This window comes from Jaculus jaculus, chromosome 7 (assembly GCF_020740685.1).
Source record: "Jaculus jaculus isolate mJacJac1 chromosome 7, mJacJac1.mat.Y.cur, whole genome shotgun sequence".
Lineage (NCBI taxonomy): Eukaryota > Metazoa > Chordata > Mammalia > Rodentia > Dipodidae > Jaculus > Jaculus jaculus.
The window spans coordinates 81,526,133-81,539,044 of NC_059108.1; the positions used below are offsets into that span (position 1 = coordinate 81,526,133).

The following is a 12,912-nucleotide window of genomic DNA, read 5'->3' on the forward strand; positions in this document are numbered from 1 at the left end:
TTCACTATGTAGTCTCATGGTGGCCTCGAACTCACAGTGATCCTCCTACCTCTGCCTCCCGAGTACTGGGATTAAAGGCGTGCGCCACCACGCCCGGCTTTAAATTCTTTTTTTAATGATCTCTGCTTCAACTATATTCCTCATTCATAACATGAATTGAATTCCTAATATCTTTCTTGGAATCATCTATCTGTGTAGTCTTTAATTTGGATACATTTATGCCACCATTAAGCTAGCTGATTATTTACTGATTACTTATAATGTGTGAAATACCATCTAGGGCTATGAAATACTCTTCTCATGGATCATACAGTTTGGTATAAGAGTAGGAAACAAATAAATGGAATAGTAAAAGAGCTGGTTAATGATCACTATGACAGAAGAAGAGGCAAGATAAAGGTAATTGAGAGGGCTGGGGAGCTGGCTTTGCAAGCATAAGGACCCTAGTTCAGATCCCTGGCATCATGTAAAAGCTGGACATGGTGTTGCATGCTTATAATCCTAGTGCTGGGGAGGTAGACTCGGGCAGATTCCTGTGACCTTTTAAAAAATATTTTATTTATTTGAGAGAGATGGGGGGGCAGATAGAGAGAATGGGAGTTTTAGGGTCTGTAGCCACTGCAAACGAGCTCCAGATGCATGTGCCACCATTTATGTGCATCTGATTTATGTAGGTACTGGGGAATTGAACCTGGGTTCTTAGACTTTATAGGCAAGTGCCTTAACTTCTAAGCCATCTCTACAGCTCTCCTGTGATTTATTTGTTTATTTATTTTTAAAACTTTTATATATTTATTTGAGAGAGAGAGAGAGAGAGGGAGAGAGAGAGTGTGCGTGTGTTTGTAAAAGAGGCAGGTAGAAAGAAAATGGGTGCCCAGGGCCTCTGTAAATGAACTCCAGCTGTGCCACCTTGTGCATCTGGTTTATGTGGGTCCCACAGAATCGAAATGGGGTCCTTTGACTTTGCATGCAAATTCCATAACTGCTAATCCATCTCTCTGGCCTCTCCTGTGACTTTTTGATGTCTAGCTGATTGGAGCTTTAGGTTCAGAGATACCCTCTCTTCAAAAGAAAAATAAAATCAGATAGAGAATGACTGAGGAAGATATTTGACATTGACCTTTGACCTAAACACACGCATGCTTACCTACACATGTGCACCCATTCACATAGGAACATACAGACATATGTTTAGTACAAAAAATGCACCTGTATAAATAAATATATGACAATGGAAAATGATCAGAAAAAGCTTATCTGATGCTAGACTCAAGTAGAGACTGCAGTGGAAGGAAAGGGAGTAACCCAGGTTCTTGGCAAAAGAATGTTGAAAGTGTAGGAACAAGTGCAGAAGTCTCCAATGAGCAGAGATAGTAAGTAGCCAAGCATAATCTGACAGACTTTCATAAGTGCTTCTTATTGCATTCCAAATGTAGTAAATATGTAGGTTTTTAAGCAATGGAATGATGATTCAATTTTTTTTTTTTTTTTTTTTAAGGATTAGCCTGGTGGTTTATGTAGAGAGGATTAAGCTGGGTATAGTGAGAAGAAAAAAGTGAGAAAAAAACGGAAGCAGGCTACTAAATAAGAGTTTGTTACAAAGCTCCTATAACCTTATGGGAAAAGTTGTTATTTTCTCTATTTTTAGATTGAATACAAAAATTAACAGCCTTGTTTACTGTACCATATCTACCGTTTTAATAATCTCTATCATTTTGGTAGCTGACTTGTATGAATGAGTTTTAGGATTTTATATTATTCTAATATAGCTAATAATTATAGGAATTTCAAGTGGATTTTGTCTTTCTTTTCTTTTAAAAAAATTTTCATCTAGAAATGCTTTTTATAAATCATTGCAATTCAACCCAAAAGAATTTCTTTCCTTATAGTTTTTGAAATATCAATAATCAGATTGGAATTGTCATGGATGTTAAAGTAGATTCTTTTCTTTTGGTGAGAGTGCATGTGCAGATGCATGTCTATATATGTGTGCATACATGTAGAGGCTAAAAGACAACCTCAGTTTTCCTTAGGAATGACATCTACCTTTTTCTTTTTTTAATATATGAACACATTGCAAATTGGACATAGTCCCATCAAATTATCCTCCTAAGTCCCTTTCCCTGCCCTGTTGCTCTGAGTTTTTTCTTCAGTGGGATATCGCAGTCACTGTGGGGTCATGGTTGCAGTTGTTAGTTCTTGCGGGGGGGGGCAGTATCTCAGAAAATACCTTCCCACCCATGGCTGTTATATTCTTTCTGCTTGCTTTCCTGCAGTGTCCCCTGACTCTTGGAGGACATGTTAGAAGTCTATTTTAGTGTTAAGCTGTCAGCAGCCTGTGAGTTTTCTGCTTTGTTGAGTTTTGAGTCTCCTCAGCACCTACTGCCATCTCCCTGGAGAAGGTTGTCTGGCTGGCAGTGAGAGCAGCATTTAGATTTAATCCTCCACTTCCTCTGTAATGTTTCCTGGGCCCAGACTGGAGTGATGGAGATGACTCATCCAGTACTGGGTACTTCACTTTCTCTTCTTAACATTTTGATGGATATTGGGTCTCCCTGGTATTAGCCCCCATCTGTAAAATGCAGGTTCTCTAACCAAGAGTGAGAGCCACATTGATCAAAGGGAAAACCTTATATAATTAGAAGACTTTTTGATGGGCATAACTTATCCATTCAGCCAGAGAATAGTGTAAGCTTCCCTCTATGTACTATATCTTGCAAGCCATAGCCTTTGATATGATGCTCAGTTCCAGGCATGAATTCCCTCCTGCTGAGTGGGCTTCACATCTAATCCAAAAGCATTTTTTCCCTAGACAACATATGTACAAATATTGCATTGATGGGTACATCTTGCCTGGCTGTTTTTTGTAGCTTGCAATTTCTACTGCTTATTCACATGTTGGTGAGTTTTACCCTCTGGTAGCTTGCACAGTACTTTCCAGCATTATGACAGCTAGATGTCAGGGAACTGGCCCCCATCTTGTTCCAGATTGTAATCCAGATTCCTCAGTTTCTATGGTATCTTTAGCAGTAGTGTATTGCTGTATAGTTTTGGGACCTACCTTTTTAATGTCAGGATCTGTCTCACTGACCTGGTTCTCTCCATATCGAACTAGACTGGCAAGCCCCAGAAATCTGCCTGTCTCAACCTCCTCAACATTCAAATTTAAAGCATGTGCCACCACTACTGATATGTTTAAAATTTATTTTAAAATTTTTTTATGAGAGAGAGAAAGAGAGAGAGAGAGAAATTGGCATGCTAGGGCCTCTAGCCACTGCAGTCAAATTCCAAATGTATGCTCCATCTTGTGCACATGTGTGACCTTGCTTGCTGTGTCACCTTGTGCATGTGGCTTATGTGGGATCTGCAGAGTTGAACATGGGTCCTTACTTAGGCTCTGCAGGCAAGTGCCTTAACCACCAAGCAATCTCTCCAGCCTTTTTTTTTAAACATGGTTCTGAGGCTCGAACTCAGGTCCTCATGCTTTTACAGTAAGTACTTTACTGACTAAGCTATTTCTGCAGCACCTGTTTTCTTAATAAATAACAATTTGTGAAAGCATATATTGAGTAGAATTTGTTAAACAGAATTTAGTGTTTCTTTGCAGTATAGGTAAGAAGATAATATATATGTTCTTGGCAAAAGGCACTTGATTTTAGAAGCTTTTACCAGAATAAAGTTCTTATATATGTGGGCATAAATAACTATGACATTTAACTTCATTGTAAAATTAGTTTATAGTGATAATGTTATCTTAGTGATTGAAATAAAACTGAATTAAAATAAGTTGGCTGTATCTTTAGGTAACATGATGCTGTGAAAAATGCATAGTCATACATAAATGATCTTGGGAAAATGCTCTTTATTTTCTGAGCTTGTTTTGACACCTAAACTTAAGATGATATTTTCTATTTTATTAGATTATTATTAAATATAATAATCCATTTAAAGTGTCAGTATATTGCTTTGTGCATAGGAGTTCAGAAATGTTATATAATTTCCCTGGAGAGATGACTTAGTGGTTAAGGTGCTTGACTGCAAAGCAAAGAACCCAGGTTCAATTCCCCAGGACCCATATAAGCCAGATACACAAGGTAGTGCATGTGTGTGGAGGTTGCTTACAGGACTAGAGGCTCTGGTGAGACCATTCTCTCTCTCTCTTTTTCTGCTTCTTTCTCTCTCTCAAATAAAATATTATTTTAAAAAAGTATTGTAAGCTTGAGAAGGACCATTCAAGAAAATTTATATAGCATTACTAATTAATACCGAAATTCTATCAGAACTTTAGTATTTAACTCATTTCTTCCCAGTCTTAAGGATTATGTCATTCATGTAGCTGCCTGTAGCACTGTGGGGTGGTTCTATTAGTCTTTGGGAGACAAAGCCTTTAGGAGAAGCAATTCAGAGATGCTCCCTAGCTGTTAGTTAATGTAGAAAGGGTTGTCATAGGGAGCTGAGGTATAATTTTTAGGACTAGAGGGAACAGAAGTGTGATTCAAGGGTGAAAACTCCAGGTAAGGCTAAGTAGAGTCATTATGGAAAACAAAAACAAACAAACCCAAAAACAATAAGTGGAACTGTTTATAAATAGGTACATCAGGGTTTGCAGAATGTTAGGCATTAGGGATTTAACTTGAAAATTTCTGTAGCCAAAGATTCATCAAAACATAATCCACATAAATCCAACCCAAAGAGCTCTAGAAGGAAGGAAATAATTAAAATCAGAGCAGAAATTAATGAATTGGAAACCAGGGAAACAATTAAGGCAATTGACAAAACAAAGAGCTGGTTCTTTGAAAAAATAAACAAGATTGACAAACCTCTGGCCAATTTGATCAAGCAAAAAAAGGAGAGACTCCAAATTAACAAAATTCAAAATGAAAAAGGAGAGATTACAACAGACATCAGTGAAATCGGCAGAATCATCAGGACTTATTTCAAAAACCTCTACTCCACAAAACTGGAAAATGTGGAGGAGATGGATAAATTCCTGGATGCATATCATCTACCAAAGCTAAACTCAGAGCAGATCAACCACCTCAATGAACCCATCACGCTCATGGAGATTGAAAAAGTAATAAAAAACCTCCCAAAAAAGAAGAGTCCAGGACCAGATGGATTCCCAGCCGAATTTTATCAAACTTTCATGGAAGAACTCAAACCAATCTTCCTAAAACTGTGCCACACAATTGAAGAACAGGGAAAACTACCCAACTCCTTCTATGAAGCTAGTATCACCCTAATCCCAAAACCAGGCAGAGACGCCACAAGAAAAGAAAACTATCGGCCTATTTCCCTAATGAACATAGACGCAAAGATCCTCAACAAAATTCTCACAAACCGAATCCAACAACACATCAAAAGCATTATCCACCTTGACCAAGTGGGATTTATCCCAGGAACACAAGGGTGGTTCAACATACGAAAATCTGTCAATGTAATACACCACATAAACAAGCTTAAACATAAAAACCACATGATCATTTCGATAGATGCAGAAAAGGCCTTTGACAAGATACAACATCACTTCATGATCTAAACATTGGAGAGAATCGGCATGGCCGGTTCACATCTTAATATAATAAAGGCAATATACAAAGCTCCAAAGGCCCAAATAATTCTTAATGGAGAGAGACTGGAGGAATTCCCATTGAGATCAGGAACAAGACAGGGATGTCCTCTCTCACCTCTGCTTTTCAATATAGTTCTGGAAGTCCTAGCCCAAGCAATAAGTCAGGAGAAGGAAATAAAAGGGATACAATTTGGAAAGGAAGAAGTTAAGTTAGCTCTATTTGCTGATGACATGATTGTATATGTAAGAGACCTGAGAGACTCCATCCCAAAACTCCTAAAGGTGATTAACTCCTATAGCAAAGTAGCAGGATACAAAATCAATGCACAAAAATCGGAAGCATTTCTGTATGCAAATGACAAAGACACAGAAAAAGAAATAAAGGACATAGTCCCATTTTCAATAGCAAAAAATAAAATAAAATACCTTGGAATAACGTTAACCAAGGAAGTAAAAGATCTATACAACGAAAATATAAAAACTCTCAAAAAAGAAATTGAGGAGGACTTGAAACGATGGAAAGACCTCCCATGCTCCTGGATAGGCAGAATTAACATTGTGAAGATGACAATCCTACCAAAGGCAATATATAGATTTAACGCAATTCCAATTAAAATCCCTACAATGTTCTTCACAGACATAGAAAAAATGATCTCAAATTTCATATGGAAAGGCAGAAGGCCTCGCATATCCAAACATATCCTCAGCAAAAGAAATACCTCTGGTGGCATCACCATACCCGATATAAAGTTATACTACAAAGCCATAGTAATAAAAACAGCATGGTACTGGCATAAAAACAGGAGTATAGACCAATGGAATAGACTTGAGGACCCGGATTTTGGGCCAAGCAACTATAGCTACTTGATATTCGACAAAGGCCCAAACAATATAGACTGGAAAAAAGATAGCATCTTCAACAAATGGTGCTGGACAAACTGGATAACCACATGCAGGAAACTAAAACTTGATCCACACATTTCACCATGCACAACAGTCAAATCCAAATGGATCAAAGACCTCAACATAAGACCAGAAACTCGAAAACTACTGGAAGAAAATTTAGGAAGTACTTTCCATGATATAGAAATGGAAAAAGACTTCCTGAATAAAACCCCAGTGGCTCAAGTTCTTAAACAGTCACTCAACCATTGGGATCATATGAAGCTGAAGAGTTTCTTTACAGATAAGCATATAATAAACAAAGCCAATAGAATACCCACAGAGTGGGAGAAAATATTTGCAGGTTATCCAACTGATAGAGGCCTTATCTCTAGAATTTACAAAGAACTCAAAAGTCTAAACAATAAGAAGACAAATACCCCACTTACAAAATGGGGCACAGAGTTAAACAGGCAATTCACAGAGGAAGAGATACAAATGGCAAACACACACCTAAGAAAATGTTCATCATCCCTAATCATCAGAGAAATGCAAATTAAAACAACTATGAGATTCCACCTTACCCCAATAAGGATAGCCAACATCAAAAGGTCAAATGAAAATAAATGCTGGCGAGGATGTGGAGAAGCAGGGACACTCATTCACTGTTGGTGGGAATGCAGGATGGTACAACCACTTTGGAAAGCAATATGGAGACTCCTGAAAAAGCTGACTATAGAAATACCAACAGACCCAGTTATACCATTACTGGGCATGTACCCTAAAACCTTCAAACCAAAAGCCAGAGAAATTTGCTCAACCATGTTTGTAGCAGCTCAATTCGTAATAGCTAAAAGCTGGAATCAACCCAGATGTCCATCATTAGAAGGATGGATAAGAAAGATGTGGTATATCTACACAATGGAATTCTATACAGCAGTAAGGAAATACGACATAAAGAAATTTGAGGAAAAATGGTTGAACCTGGAACAGATCATTCTCAGCGAACTTACCCAATCACAGAAAAAAAATCGACACATAGTCTCACTCATCTGCAACACCTAACCTGAATTTGCCCAAGATGCCTTACATACCCAGCAAGTACCTCATGGACTAGAAAATAAGATGGATGGGAGGGCGGGGAGGGAATCAAAGGGTGGAAAACAGTAATCCGGACCCAAACGGCAATGGTACCATAAAATTCTACTTCCTAAAAGACAGACCAAATGACTGAACCTTCACTAGTCCCTTACAGGAAACACCTGAACCACAAGACACTGGAGAGGGTAGGATCAAGACTGACCTAAATCTCCTACATCTTCCTTCCCTCCCTCTCCCCCTCTCCCCTCTATCTCTCTCCTCTCTAACTCTTGTATATTAGTTATCTTTTTCCTCAATTTCTTAGTGGACACTGACCTGTAACCCCCACTTCCAGCTTGGGCCTACAATCCACAATGAGCTTTTGATCAGAGAAACCTAAAAGGTTTCCCAAAACAATGACAGACTTCTGTCAGAGTAATTGATGACCCACCAAAGGCCAGTGGTAAGACCCTATTGCTGAAGACTCCATACGCAGCTGACACGTAAAATGGAATGACATGGCTGGAAGCCAGGAGAGAGTCAGTCCCCAGACAGTCAGCGTGTCTAGTGCCAGAAGGTGCTACATAGGCGACTGGGGGAAGTGACCAAGATCTGTCCAAGCAACACATTGTTTAACCTAAGTAGCAACAATTAACCGGATGTGATACCCACACAAGTGCAATAGTGGTACACAGCCATGGTGAGGAATCAATTGCTCTTGATTTGGCTAACTGATCCACTCAGTGGTACTAGACCCTTAGCTGGAGCTGGGAAACAAGTCAGAACCATACCCAAACACAAGCCCACTCTACAATATCAAGCTACCATCAATCACGGGGTATAAGAGGGCCTACACCTACCAAACTGTCTATCAAAAAAGTAAGTGTTATCTCAATTTTCCGGGTGCTAACTTACTCTCCGTTGGAGAATCTGCTTCTCTTTTCCAGATAGATGCAGATCCTAAGAAGAGAGCTGCCCCAACATACCTCAGAAGGGGCCCAACTGAAACTAAGGACAACTGGCGAAATAAGCAAGGGTGTTGTTTTCCTGTGAACTGGATACCAGCACAAAGGGGAAGGAGATCAATGCAGAGAAAAATCAACTCCTACCAAATCAGAGAGCCAGAGCCTCAGAGGCCCCCAACACCTTAGCACTGAAGCAGACCAAAAATGAACCCAACATGGCTCAGGGAAATCTTGCAGAAGAGGGGGCGGAAAGAATGTCAGAGTTACATGTTGGGTCATGATTTTCAGAGACATTTATCATACTAATAACTGGGGGCTAACTCCACAATGCACGACCCATTTTCAATAACAAGGAGGGTCTAATGGGAGGGGGTAGATCACAGATGAGCCTAAATAATGGTACCAAACTGCCTGTATTTACTGAAAAGAAAACTAATAAATTAAAAAAAAAAACATAATCCACATAATGGGGTAACCACAGTGGCCTCAATTTATACCACCGAGCTCTGGATAGCTGTTGAAAGAATGAACTAGTCAGGAATTTGTGGTGATCATCAAGACATTTTACACTCCTCTTTGCCTGAAGTTCAATACTTATTTTCTGGTGATTTGAATTTTTTTTTTTTTTTGGATGATTTGAGTATCAGTTGGGGTTAATCAGAAGAGACCTGATGAAAAACAAAGGTATTTGTACAGCCTTTCTCTCCAGACCAGGGATCCCAGGCATGGACCATCTTGTTCTAGTACGAGCTTTCTCTCTAGAGCAGGAATCCCGGGAGTTGGGACCATCCTGTTGTAGTACGGGCTTCCTCTCCAGACCAGGGATCCCCTGTGTGGATCATCCTGTTCTAGTACGGGCTTTCTTTCCAGAGCAGGGATCCCAGGCGTGGACCATCCTGTTCAAGTACGGGCTTTCTCTCCGGAGCAGGGATCCCAGGCATGGACCATCCTGTTCTAGTACGGGCTTTCTCTCCCGAGCAGGGATCCCAGGCGTGGACCATCCTGTTCTAGTACAGGCTTTCTCTCGGGAGCAGGGATCCCAGGCGTGGACTATCCTGTTCTAGTACAGGCTTTCTCTCTAGCGCAGGGATGCCAAGCATGGACCATCCTGTTCTAGTACAGGCTTTCTCTCGGGAGCAGGGATCCCAGGCATGGACCATGCTGTTCTAGTACGGCTTCCTCTCCAGAGCAGGGATTCCAGGCATGGACCATCCTTTTCTAGTCTGGCTTTCTCATGGACCATTCTGTTCTAGTACAGGCTTTCTCTCCAGAGCAGGGATTCCAGGCATGGACCATCCTGGTCTAGTCTGGCTTTCTCATGGACCATTCTGTTCTAGTACGGGCTTTCTCTCCAGAGCAGGGATCCCAGGCGTGGACCATCCTGTTCTAGTACGGGCTTTCTCTCCAGAGCAGGGATTCCAGGCATGGACCATCCTGGTCTAGTCTGGCTTTCTCATGGACCATTCTGTTCTAGTACAGTCTTTGTCTCCAGAGCAGGCATCACAGGTGTGTACCACCATGCTCTAGTACATATTTCTGCATCACTGCTATTGGTATTGTGGACTAATGGAGCCTTGACTGGGGAGCCTGTATTTTTTTTTGCATATGTGTTTTTATGTTTGTATACATTTTTGTATGTGTGTTGGTACACATCTTCATGTTTGTATCTCTCCAGCCCTAACTGTTTTATTTTTAGGAGAATCTCTGGTCACTAAATAGTCACACAAGATGTGACAACAAAAGATTGCCTTGAAATTTCCAGAGGCCCTTTTGGGGGCATATTACTCCCAATTTTAAATTATTATTTGTTTAATAACTTACTGCAACATACCCATGTATACCCATGTAGACAATGTTTTCATTAGATTAGGTTAAGTAGCGTTAAGGAAGCTCACTATAAATTCTTTAATACAAAAATTCTGTAGGGTGAATTCTACACTGATGTCATTGTGTGTTGTGACATGCATGAGACTTCATAATGAGAAGTCAGACACTTCTCCTGAGTTCTGCTTTGCTTGGAAATGTGAGGAAGTCATGCTGATGCTTTAGCCTCAATCACATGAAGGTTTACCATGTTCTTTCTATAGTTGGAGAACTGTTTATACTGGTTTTTGCACCCTCAAATTGCTTTGAAAATCATTGTTTGTTTTAATGTAGATGGGCAGCTCAAAAGTAGGGATTGGTAGAAATCAAGATTTGTAACTCTCAATGACAAACATAGCATGGGGACACAATAGAAGAAATTGTAGAAAGTTGACCAAGAAATATAACCAAGTGAGTATATTTAAGTTTGTACTTTAACTTGGGATGCTTAAACATTGCATGGATATGGTTTCCTAAGTAAGGATGAGATACATTAGTCATATTGGAATCAGCCACTTTTAGACCACATTGAGTTTGTGCTTGTTGACGTCTCTCCCTTGTATTTCTGTTGACATTTCATGTTACTGAAATCTAAATGGAAGGCTTTACTATATCCCTGCTTGTGTTATATTTAACTCAGTATATTTTCTTGTCACATCATACTTTCTTTATAACATATTATACCAAACTATTTATGATTTTGATTTAATTATAGACCAGACTTCCTTATATTATAATGTATAGCACTTGCATCCATACTGTGATGCCATCATTTCTAAAATACAGTGGTCTAACCAGGCATTATTATAAAGAAGCATCTGTCAGCATTTCCATTAGAAATCCTAATTTATTTTTAAGGAGTTTTTTGCCTTGTCTCTTTCTAAATTGCTTTGGGCTGAAACCCGGTATAGAAGTTGTCAGCTAAAATCCAAGTTTTGTTATATTGTAGATGGCAAAATTGAAGCTCATATTTTCAACTACTTTTTGTCATGGCATTTAAACACTCATAGTTTTTAGTGGATTCAGGTGCTTTTAACTTGATATTTATTTATTTCCCATAAGCCCAAGTGAGGAAATGGAAACTGACAGATACTTAAATGGGATTGTTTCTTTTCCTTGTACCATACCATAACACTTTTGATAGATGTCTTTGAAAAGCATTTATTAAGCAGATACATTAGTTATTTTGGTACAAACCATCTTTTAACATGAAACTGTGTAAAGATAACTAGGGCAACTAGATCCAGATTTCCTGTGAACAGAGAAACGGGAAAAGTATTAGCTGTGGTGTGATCTGGGAAAGGTTGAAGGAGTCAATTCTTGTTATGCAACCATTGTGGGAGCTGTCTTCAGCCTTTGTCCCTCCTGCGTGCTATTGTAGCCCCTTACCTGGTTGCTTACTACTCCTCCCTATGCTATGTACCTATGTTACCCATAGGTACTTTTATGGTACTACCTACAAAATCTACTTGAAAACCACAGTAGTTATTTGATATTAAATCTGAGGTTTAGGGATCTTCTTAGGAAAGTGCACCTCTAGGAAGTGAATGAGTCCATCTGCTTTTTATTATTAAGCAGATATCTGTATATTATACCTGTGTGTAGAATATTTGATGAGGTATAAAAAAGCTTAATCCTATCCTCTTGTATATGACAGTAAGGGAATTCGATGATATGCAGGCATAATAAACAAGCATAGGAAAAAGTACTTTATTTATTTGATAGACAAAAGAGGCAAAGGGAAAGAGAGAGCGCATGTGTGTAAGAAGATAGAGGGAAAGGACATGTTGAAGCTTCTAGCCACAGCAAACAAACTCCAGATGCATGCACCACCTTGTGCATCTGGCTTACTTGGGTACTAGGGAATTGAACCTGGGTCCTTAGACTTTGCAGGCAAATACCTTAATCGCTAAGCCATTTCTATAGCCCCCAAGGTGCTTATTTATTTTAATAAAGTGTACTGTTTCAAAGGCTTGCCCTTTGTTATGACTGTGTGGTATGCATGTATGTGTATTTATATGTGTGTGGGCACATGTGTGTTCATGTGCACATTGTGTGTGTAGAAGCCATGGGTTGGCATCAGATGTCTTTCTCAGTTGCTGTCCACTTTATTCTTTTTTGCATGTGTGAATGTGTGTGTGGTATGCACATGTGTATATGTGTGTGAGTGGGCAGCCATATATGGGTATATTTACATGTGTTCATGTATGCATGTGCATGTGGAGGCCAGAGGTTGATGTTGAGTATCTTCTGTCACTTTCCACCATACTTACTGAGGCCGTCTATCTCACTTTAATTCATGGTTTGTGTATCTGGCTAGTCTAGCTAGCCAGCTTACCCAGGGGATCCCCTGTCTCTGTGTTCCAAGTGCTGAGATAATAGGGAAGCCACCACACCCGCCCAGCATTTGTGTCAGTGCTGGAGATCCAAGCTTCAGTCCTCACACTTGGGCAGAAGTGCTTCATCCACTGGCCAACTCTCTGGACCCCATGTTTACCCTTTTAAATAACTTCTCAAGCAACTTATATCTGAATTACAGTTTTGTTGTTT

At 39.6% G+C, this 12,912-nt stretch overlaps 1 protein-coding gene across 1 annotated transcript in view; it reads left to right on the top strand.

The window, feature by feature from the left end:
- The window catches only part of Nubpl (nucleotide binding protein like), a 230,493-nt gene that overhangs the window by 111,150 nt on the left and 106,431 nt on the right, over positions 1-12,912 (top strand). The window lies entirely within an intron of this gene.